Source organism: Pistacia vera, unplaced genomic scaffold (assembly GCF_008641045.1).
Source record: "Pistacia vera cultivar Batoury unplaced genomic scaffold, PisVer_v2 Contig479, whole genome shotgun sequence".
Lineage (NCBI taxonomy): Eukaryota > Viridiplantae > Streptophyta > Magnoliopsida > Sapindales > Anacardiaceae > Pistacia > Pistacia vera.
This window is the reverse complement of record NW_022196311.1, coordinates 381,299-392,497: the sequence shown is the minus strand read 5'-3', so window position 1 is coordinate 392,497 and position 11,199 is coordinate 381,299. Positions and strand designations below refer to the sequence as shown.

Genomic DNA, 11,199 nt, shown 5'->3' with positions numbered 1-11,199 from the left:
ACTTCATTTAGCAAGTAAAGGTTGGTGGTTGACAGGTTCATACTTTCCACAGGCATATTTTCTCGATTAGTTTGAACGGTTTCATGATATGTTACGTAAATGTATGCACGTATGAGAAGATATGTCAATGTCACTCTCTGATATCATTGTATGATAACATATCTGACGTTTTTGTACAACAAGAATGTAAAAGTAAAACAACCTTGAGGGACATTAGCATGTACAGTTTATATACATGCATTCAAGGCTCCAAGGAGCTGGAGGGGGAGGCTCTGTGGATACAGTGGTGGAACAGCTGTAAACATGGTGTTTTGTCAATGCCATAACCAGCGGTTGTTGTCAAGGATGCAGTGCAGCAACAGGCCAGCGTTCCCAGTAGTTGGCTGGTGTAGCTATAATTGCCACGCACGTCGCGAAACTTTTCAAACTTATCAGGCCCTCCAACCATGGCTCCCTTAATGTTGTGAGGGTTGGGATTCTTGGTGTCGCGCCACTTGAAGCCTCCAGTGCATGAGTACTTCTTGTTGTCTTTGGGTATTGAAGCACCCCGTGATGTACATGCGGGAAACTTGTTGCCGAACCCCACCACATAGCTCATCTTCAAGGGGTTCTTACCCAGAATGTAATCCACCTGTGCAAAACATAAAAATGACCAATTAGTGATCATTCAAGCTTCCGTGCATTCGTTGCACATACAACCGTCCAATTATGAAATCGATATGAAACGGATGATTGATCATTACCTGAGGGCGGAGAATTCCTTAGCTGATCTAATGAAATGAAAGGAAGGCCACAGGTGAAACCAGGAACATCAGTAGCATTCAGGTATCAACAAACGAGATGCCAAGAGCAGCATTAGCCTATACTGCAGAGGCTTGCTTTTCCATGTTCAGTTCGATCATTCCCCTGATTAAAACATCAATCCATCTCATCATTCAACAACTCATTATCTATCTGAAGTCATTCTTTCTTGCAGACATTCGTCTTGAAGATAGATAAAAGAGAAAACTACGAGTATTCTGTTATAAATTTTGTGAATTCATCTTCTATTTTCTAAAATATTAAAATGATTAGAAAATAAAAAAAAAAAAAAAAAGGGAAAAGGAAATGATTCATAACGAACAAGCGCATACCTTGTCCAGTTGAAGACATGGAATTGCTGAGAAGATAAGAGCAATAGTAAGAGTTGTTGTGTTGTGATACTCCTCAACATGTCCTCAGAGATATCCAGGATTCAGGAATCCGGACCTAGTCAACAGGAGCATGGCAGCAGGCATTTATTATCCCAATTGAGAACAATATTATCAGGCTTCATAAAAAATGCCTTGGAATTCTTGGGCAATCCAGGATTTGTTGCCAGGGAAATATAGGAATTATTCCCAGTGGCATATACAGCCATGCAGCTCCCCACATATATTCTCATAATAGCCAGTAGTAGTTATAAATGCTCGATAGGGTTCCCTCTGAATACGTTCTTCGTTTGCCGCCGTCTCGCGAAATCAACACTGTTTTGGCACCTTTGATCAGGCTTCTTGGAGTAGCAGAATTGCACGGAAAACAATGGAGGCGCCGCGAGAGCCGCCGCCATTTCCCGCGAGATCAGGGCCTGCTGGTGGTTGTACTGGTCTGCTAGTCCATGTCTTCTGGTCTCGTCCAACAGTGTGATCATCTGGTTTGAAGTGCCATTCTCTGAGATCCACCAACCTGGCATGATTTGGTTAATCTCGGTGGCAGTAGATTGAGGTGAAGCAAATAGTCATGCCCCATTTGATGAGATCTCTGACATGTCGTACTCTCCAATGGCTTATATTGTGACTGTATTCAATCAAACTCCAACTCAGCATTGTCATGGCATATGACATTGGAAATGAACTTTGTGTTATCACCAGCATCATAATATCCTCCAACAAGACCTCCTTTAACATCACTCAATCACTCACTCTCTCATTCAGCCCTGAATTCCCCCTCCATGATATCCCATGTTCGCTTCGGCAATTTCCCAGCTGCACCACAAACACAAATTAACTACACCTTTAAATCATGCATTAACAACCATGGAAGAAAGATCTCAGTTTGAAGCCATGGGATCCAGAATAATACTTCATTTTAATTAGTTCTTGTATATAATAATAAAATAGAAAAAAATTAAACCTCGCTTATATCACTATTATTCCATATTATGAGGTAAGAACATTATTATAATAAATAATTGAAAATTTATATTATTTCTTGCTTATAAATTGACCCCACGGTTTTATTTCTTTAGGCTATTCCTCTTAGTCAAGTAAGCGTGTAATTAATCAACCTTCATACTATGATCAGGAGTATTTTTTGAACCTTATAGAGCAAGACTCAATCGATCAACCAAATATAATCGGATGGTCCAAATTACTTTAAAAAATAAAATATGTTAGGTTAACGCTATTCTTTCTCGACTTTCGAATTATAGTGACAAACTTAATCAATCCGAATTCAAAAGTGGTAACTAATGCTATCCCTTTCTCGTCTTTGTTTTTAACTATAAACTTACTCGCCATAATTCAAAAGGTATAAGATAGCTATTACCATTCGACCATAATTCAAAAAGGTAACACCTTTTTACTTTCGATTATGATCTAAAAACTTATTTCGGGCCGTAATTTAATATGATGTAATAATATATTTTATCTTATTTTTAACCTTTAATTTATGATCTTAATATTGACTAATGTTATCATCAAGCTAAATTTAAAAAAAAAAAAAAAAAAAAAAAAACCGATAATTTTAGAGGTAATGTTACCATAATCAATAAGTTAGAAAAGGAAAACGATATTTTTAAAGGTAACGTTAGCGTAATTAATAAATAAAAAAGAAAAAAATAATTTTAAAGGAACAGGCGCCGTCGTAATTAGCCAAAAAAAAAAAAAAACTACACGCCTGTTCTTCTGAGTTCTAAGAGAGCATGCAGAATGTTATAAACATCAAATCAAGAACAAAATGGCGAATTCGAAGAGATAGACTTACACTTCTGAGCATTGAAGAAGAGAGAGCCTTCTGGAGGGCGACGGTATAATTATCCGGAGGAGGTTTGGCTTTGTGTTTGGATCGTTTAACGATGATGATCGGGAGAGCGTACCACAAAGGCGATGGCGATAGACAAGAGCGTCCATTTAAAACGCCTTGCGGCTTAACAAATGCATCCCAAGTCTACGTACTTCTTCTTCTTCTTTCTGGAGGTCCAAGTAGCCAGCTCTGCTCGTCTCATCGAGATGATGATGATGATGATGTAGATGTTGCTGCGAATGCAACGACGCTTTGTCCCACTCGCTTAATTCACGACTCTTTTGGTTATCGTTCTGGTCTCGATCTCCAACGGCCTCCCCAGTGGTTGCCGCCGTGCATTTTTTTTTTTATTATATATCCTTCTTCACGCTCTCCTCTCTGAGATATTAGCTTGAACGCCCCTGTATAATATTTGAAGAAAAAGAGTACGTTGACTAATTAATTACTGTAATGATTTGAAATTGAACTTAAATATTAAATTTTTCTGGAATTAAAATATCAAGTTGATTGGTTTTGATGGAAGGAAGTTTGAATGACAGTAAACAGCTGTTGCAGATGGAGAAAGGATGGAAAGTCTCCACCGAATTGAACTCTGGAATCTTATAGGGCAAGCCTCAAGGACCAAATGTAATTACTCTGGGTGTTAAGGGGTTAAACTGTCAAGTTTAGCGGATGAGAGGGCCAACAAATTAGAAATGAAATATATATTTTTTTTATAAATCTTAAACTATTTATTTCATTACCGTTCTTATTTTTGTGAGAGATAAAGGAAATAGGTAAGAAGATAAAAAGATGAAATTAGTTATAGGGTTCTAAATTGTGAAATGTAATTTAGAATAGTTTTTACTTGGATGGGATTAAAGCTTAATCAAGATTAATTAAAAACTTATTAAAGTGGAATGACGAAAATGCCCATTACCCTTTAACGAACTTTGACGACGTTAGAGCTTAAGGATATACTTGATCAATGTTCAATTTGGCCGTGAATTTAAATTTGTTCCCATTTTACCCTAAATCATTTATTTAAATCTAAATTATTTTATAATTATAGTATAAGTTATTTTTAATATTATAATTTTAAGAAATTTCTAATTTTCAAAATAGAAAATATTTAAAGGCTGAACGACTTACGCATACCAAGGTTTGTCGAAACGCAGTTGGTATCCAAAGGTTTTGAAACGACAAATAGGTACCCTCTTCCGTTATGTTCCGTAGTGATTTTCGTTTGATAATAGTGAAAAGACTAAAAGCCCTTGAAGTTTGATATTTTAGTTTTTTAATAATTTGAAAATTTATAAAAAAACCCCCTAGGTTTGCTAATTTTATAATACCCCCATATATAAAATTTTATAAAACAATAAAACACCCCACCATCCGCATGTCAGATTCCGACCACCACCGTCGAATTCTGACCGAAAAATTGCGTTACGACACAATTTTCAAAATACTAGAAAATCTTCAAATTGTTAACACTGATCAAATTCGTCGGCCAATGATTCCTCACAAGGACACAAACGCCAAGCAGTTGATGTTTTTTTTTTTTTTTTTTTTTTTTAATAAGAAGTTGGTTGTGTGAAATATCGGACTTGTGGCTAACTGGATTGTAGGTTGGTTAACCATATCAATAATTTGTTACGATAAGGCTATTACTAAAATCAACCATGCCATTCATACAACCAACCAATACATTTGCACCATCTATGAGTATTACTTTTTTCTCTCTCATTAAAAATCTTTATTATGTATATGATTGATAGTTTATTAAGAAAATTTGTAGTAATAAAGTGACGAAATATTTTTGTGTATCATAGATGTTCTCACACGGATAATTGTTAAGAGTCAGCGTTTGATAAATTCCCACCTTTCGTCCTAAAGTTATTTATAAATATGTATACAACAAAGTATAATTGTCGCATAATTTAAAATTGTCCTTTCGCGGGAATTATGCAAACGCATACCATAATCGACCCATAGTCATCCATCATTGTTAAGTTGTTTTCATGATAGATACAAATATGTGTTTTGTCTCATATAATCCCTAATTATTTGTTTGTTCTCATGAAGAATGAAAATATATTCGCCAATTTTGTGATTGTTTATATTATGGATGCAAGTATGTGCTTTGTCTTTGTCATTATATAATTGATTCTTATTCCTTGAATAAGAAAACAAAATTTCATTATGTCTTTGTCTTTATATATTTAAAATTTTAATAAGTAGATACAAATAATTTATTATATAATTAAAAAATCAAATTTATTTAAAATTAAAAGTTAAGGCCTAGTTCGGATTTATTATTATTTTTTTATAATCAATAAATATGTTAAATTGTAAATTGATTTAATATTAATTTTAAAATTAAGATGAAAGAAATTGACTTGGCATGTTTGAAGACATTGTGGGTCTCATTAGAATAACCGTTACGTTCTCTATCCAATCTTGTTTACATGTCAATTGAAAGACGTAACATTTTATCGTAGAAAGTTGAAAAAACATTCGTCAAATCTTTTTTTTCAAATTTTTACATAACCTTAAACCCTGAACCCTTTATTCTCATTCCTATTCAATCCCTCGAAACACGTTGCTAAAGTTAAAAATATATGTGTATACATATGAATAAAAGTTAAAATAATAGTTAAATGTGTTACACGCGTATTGTCATATCAAATTGACCCATAAAAATTAGGTTAAACCATTCATCTTTCAGGTTTGTGTCAAGTCTAATTTTAAATAAACAATTCTAACAACCAATATGATTAATATCATTGGGTTATCCATCCAACGGTGTCTATATGTCACTTATAAGACAGGACATTTCATCCTAGAAAGATGAAAAAACATTATTAGTTGAATCTTTTTCCAACTTTTTACATTGAAACGACACATCTGGTGGTCGATACGTCTTTAGCATCAAGGGTGTGTGTTGGTTCAGGGTATATTATATTAATGGAAAGATAGATTATTTTGAAGATTATTAAGAATGTTTAGGGAAATATGTTTGATTAGGTTTGAATAAATTGGTGGATATGTTATAATGATATGTTTGGTTGAGAGATAAATGAGTGAGTATGTTATATAAATTACTAAATTATCCTTCCTTTTAAAATATTAATATAATGTTTTTTTTTTTTTTTTGAATCATTTCTTTTAAACCCCTATATTTAAAATTTTGCTAAAACAGCTCAGCAATATAAAACTTTAATTTATAGCAAAATCACCCCCACCCACCCTAAGCCACTGCTGGCATCCAGCCACCACCGCCAGCAATTGTTGGAATGGCGCACAACTTGTCGAATGTGCTGGCCAACTAGATCCCGCCAGTCATGCGCCGATATGACGACTGTCGTTGGCGACCAGCGGTTGTCTTGGGTGGCTAGGAGTATTTTATTAACTTTTAAACTTTTTTGTGGCTAGGGTGTTTTAGCTGAATTCTCATATGTAGGGGGTCTAGGTTAATGGTTATTTGGTAGACATTTGAGGGCAATTGTGTCCGAAATGGTATTTAATTAATGACAAAATAGGTATAAAAATCATATTACTTCGGTAATCTTTTAATAACACCCCCTAGAAAGATAATTTGATTACCCCTTATATCACCAACAGTAAACACTATTTACAATAAAGGATTACCGTAATATTTTATTACTTGCAAACCAAACAAGAGAATCTTGAAAATTAAACGAAGATTACTAAAATAATCTTATATGACCTGAACCAAACGCATCCTAAACGTACTATATGATGGTCCTATCTTTGCACTATTCTCATATATAAGTATACAGTAAAACATCTCTATAGTAATATACTATATAAAAATAGCCTCTATATAATCATAAAAAATTATAATCTCAATTTGGGATAGTTATAAACAATAATAAATTCCGCATTGTAATAAGTTATAATTTTCTAATTCCTGTCTTAAGAAAGTTACCTTCACATAGTAATAATTATATGTATATTAAAAAAAAAATATGTTATGTTATATTAAATATTTAATATAAAATAAAAATATTTATTTAAAATTGTTTGGGAAAATAATTTACGTTTTAGAGTTGTTACCGTATCTTTTAACTTGCGGGGTATTTAATAACTCGTTAGCATAGATACTTTCTTGTTGAAGCCAAAATATTTCTAGCTTCTCAAGCATATTTAGAACTTTTCGGCACAAAACTTTTTGTATTTCCATACTATCATCCTTAGGATTATTTCATTTCTCTTCTTGTCTAATTGCAGCAATGACTACTGAAAAAATGAATTGAAACTCTAATAAATACTACTAAAAAGTGAATTATAAAATCAAAAATCAAAACAGTAATCTTTGTAACTAAACCTCTATTAAGTTATAACCTTCTTATAGGCTATAACAATAAATTAGTTTGATTCCACAGTTATAACTAGCTTGTCTGAATATGCATATATACAAATGTTAAAGGTGATAAACGTGTATTGTCATACCAAATTGACCCATAAAATTAAGGTTAAATGACTCACCTTTTTCTTCTCTTATTCATAAATAAATAACACAAATTAAAAAAAATAAAAATAAAAATTGAACAATACTTAGTGATTGACTTATTTTACAGTTCGAATATAAATATTTAACGATTTTAACCAAAAAAAAAAAAAAAATTATGATAATATTTGAAACACAAAGAGTTGATTGATTAAATTAAATAATACATCCACAAAAAATACGGATAATAATTGTTATGCCTAAAAAATACACACTAATGTTAGCATTGCCTAAAAGACAAAGTGTATTAACTGTCAAAACCCAAATCGCCTCAAAAGATATTATAACACCTATCCCACCTTTATCAAAGTAAAGGATCAGGATGAATGAGTTCTCTATGTATCAAGGCAACTTAAAAAAACACTCATTACGTTGAGCTCAAAAGTGTATAAATGGACACCTCTCTTCGTGAACAAGAGATTGGCTGGGCATATGAGAGCTAGGCATGCGTTTGAGTCTTATTATTTTTTCTCTGTAAACAAAATATTTCTCCATTTTTGCACGCCTTACAAGCAATATTAGAAAAATAATAAGAGAATAATAAAATAACAGTGGATATAAGATTCATTTTAACCATCCGAACCACTATAAAAATCTTCTTTGTCAGTCTTTTATTTATGTTTTTACAAATATATATAATCTCAACTCTATATACAACTTTCATAATCAATCATGTGTAATTTATAAGACTTATTTAGTATTTTACACGTATAAGGTTGTTGGTGTCAAAATCACGCATCAACAATAATTAATAAAAGTCTTTTAAATTAAAAATTATCAACTTGAACGTGAAGTTAGTGGCATATCTCTTATTTTAAACCTTTCGGTGGATTTTTCTTGCTTGAGATCTCAATTTGAGTCAATCCGCCGAAGATTTCTTCTTAAGCAAAACGTTTTTTTCTTTTGTTGTGGAAAACACGTTGGGACATTGAGTTGACTCATTTAACATCTCTATTAATCTCAAATAAAAATTCACACCATAGATTTTTTATCATGCTAGAAATTATATTATAGGTTAACTTAATTTTTGCCCTTAAAACAAGGACACAATTAGATAGAAGATTTATATTTATTTCGATGCATATTATTAATTTACAATTTTCAATGTATCGAAATTATAAATTTTATCTTATAATATCTTTACAATATACCATAAAACAACTATATTATTATTATTCTCACAACATACTTTTTATTATATAAAGAGTTAAAACTATTTATCGTTGAAGTTTGATGTAATGACAAAACCCTCTCTAAAATTTTTACAATAACAAAAAATATGTCGATTGCCCTGGTGTTCGTAACACCTCTCCTTGCCGAATCGACTGTTCACTCTTTTCCCATGAAACCATGAACAGAGAATTGTTGTTCTTTCATCCGTTGGTTCTATCGTAACGTAACTAAATAAGTAGTTGATCCATCCTGTTAAAAGATGTTGAGTAAGGGCACTTGCTGTTGCCGCTCTTAGAGTAAGTGCTGCAAAGTTAGTAGGAAGCTCAAGAACTTTAGTAAACCCATAAAACTTGCACTATTATGAAGTAACGAATATTTTATCAAATTACCCTCCTATCATTTAGTTTAAAAACTAGAACTTAAAAAATTTAAGGATTTATGAACTACCTCTACGTGGTCGAGTAGTTCGATATGATCTCTTGAGTGTATTACTCAAGAAGCCCTGAGTTCAAATCCCTTCTCGGTTTATAATAAGGGTAGTTATCAAAGCTCTTACCCGGCTTGTAATTAGTTGAGATATATATAAACTGGTGTAGACACTCCCGGTCATAAAAAAAAAAAAAAAAGATTTATGTTATTTTAGAAACTTCATACAATTCTTTTTTTTTTTTTTTTTTTTGGTTAATTAATCAAATTTTAGATGATTAATACCATTAATTCTATATAAAATGATTCATATGACATCTCTAATAATCCTGACAAATCATTATATTAGATTTCTTTATCATGTGAAACATATTTTATTACGTCAATACTATAGTTACTGAAAAATATATACTGAATTTACGTAACGATAAATATGATACCATTTTTTTTTATTAAAAAAAAAAATTCATAACACGTTTGTGGATGTGTGAATTCATAACACGTTTTTCAGCAATTGTATCATTTTTCAGCAATTTATTATCTCAATATACTTCTTGTTTTGTGTCATGATCTTTGACTTGACTCATTTGATATCTCTAACCATTTTGGAGTGGGAATCAATACCAAATCCATTTCCCTTTCCACTAAAAGAATTCAACGTCGGGCCTGGGAAGTTAGCGACATTTTTTGGTGGAAGTTAGTTGAACCGTGTTTCGGCGCCACCTGTTTTTGGCTTTTTTTATTTTTATAATATTTATTTATTATTTTACACAAATTTTAATTTAATTTACCCATCAAGAAACATTTTAATCAATGGACAAGATCGTCAGTTGCTCACATGCATTTCAATGGGACCCACACAGGAGAGAAAGTTGGCGGGAGATAAGTATAACCACATATATCTAAAACCATTAAGAAATCAGAAACGAATCTTGTACGGATCAAAACAGTTGAGCCACATTAATTATGAATATCAACCCTCCAATTTCAGTGGGTCCCACGGTCATGCCGAAATTAACGGAGAAGATCGAACTACAAATGGCAGATATATAATATTATATTGCGCGGCAAAATTTTTTATATCCTTGATGTTTTATGGAATCTCTAATAATCTCTTTGTAGTTTGAAACTTATCATTTTAGTCCTAAAGTAAAGATATCCTACACAATTCTATTTAACCTCCCAAAAAAGAGTAAACGAATGATCCGACCCAAGGTTTATTGAAAAGACAAATTCCCACCCCTGATTTCATAAATTCCACATTCTCACCCTTAAATTAACAAAAAATCATTTAATGTAATAGTTAAAGGGTATTTATGTCTTTCTACCAAAAAATTTTCACAACCCAACCTAGCCTAGCCTCAACTCCACCACCATCCCTTTGCCGCCTCAAACACCATCTCCCAGCCGCCGCAAAACCCACACCAACTCCAAGCCGCTGCAAAACCTCACCATATCCCGTCGGCCACATCTGAGCGACTTTTCGTCTTCCACAGCCGCACGACTTTTTGGCCAACCTTCGATGCCAACCTGCCAACACACCCTGCCACCCACACCATAACCCTAGCACCACGCCACAATCGCGCTCACGCTGTGTGGGGGTGTTGGCGTGCACTAGGGATAGAGGTCGCTAACTGTGCCGTTTTATTAAACACGTTGTGTGCGTGTTGGAAAGCGTCAAAAGAGGGATACTTGAGGAGCGTCGTCGCACCGGCGACCGGGAAAAAACTAACAAGCCTCAAACACTTCTAAAGTAACCCCAATCGGCTCCCAAACAACACAAACCTCCAACAATTTTAAACCTCAATCCTCATTTAACTCAACCAAACCCTAGGGAGAGGGCCTTCAATTAACCGTGAAAAGAGGGTGAATAGGGTCAGGAAATATGGGGGTTTTAGAGAGGTTGGCCCCATGAGTTGAATGGCTTGGTGGGGGATGATTTCCGGTGGAGAGGGCGGATAGAAAAAGGCTGAGAAATTGGGCAAAAAACGCAAAAACCCAACTGGGAAAGGGGTGGTTTGGAAGAATAATACTTTGGGTACTAA

At 33.4% G+C, this 11,199-nt stretch overlaps 1 pseudogene; it reads right to left on the bottom strand.

Moving 5' to 3' along the window:
- Positions 1–213: 213 nt before the first annotated feature.
- Positions 214–10,625, bottom strand: LOC116146575 (annotated as a pseudogene).
- Between the last annotated feature and the right edge of the window lie 574 nt (positions 10,626–11,199).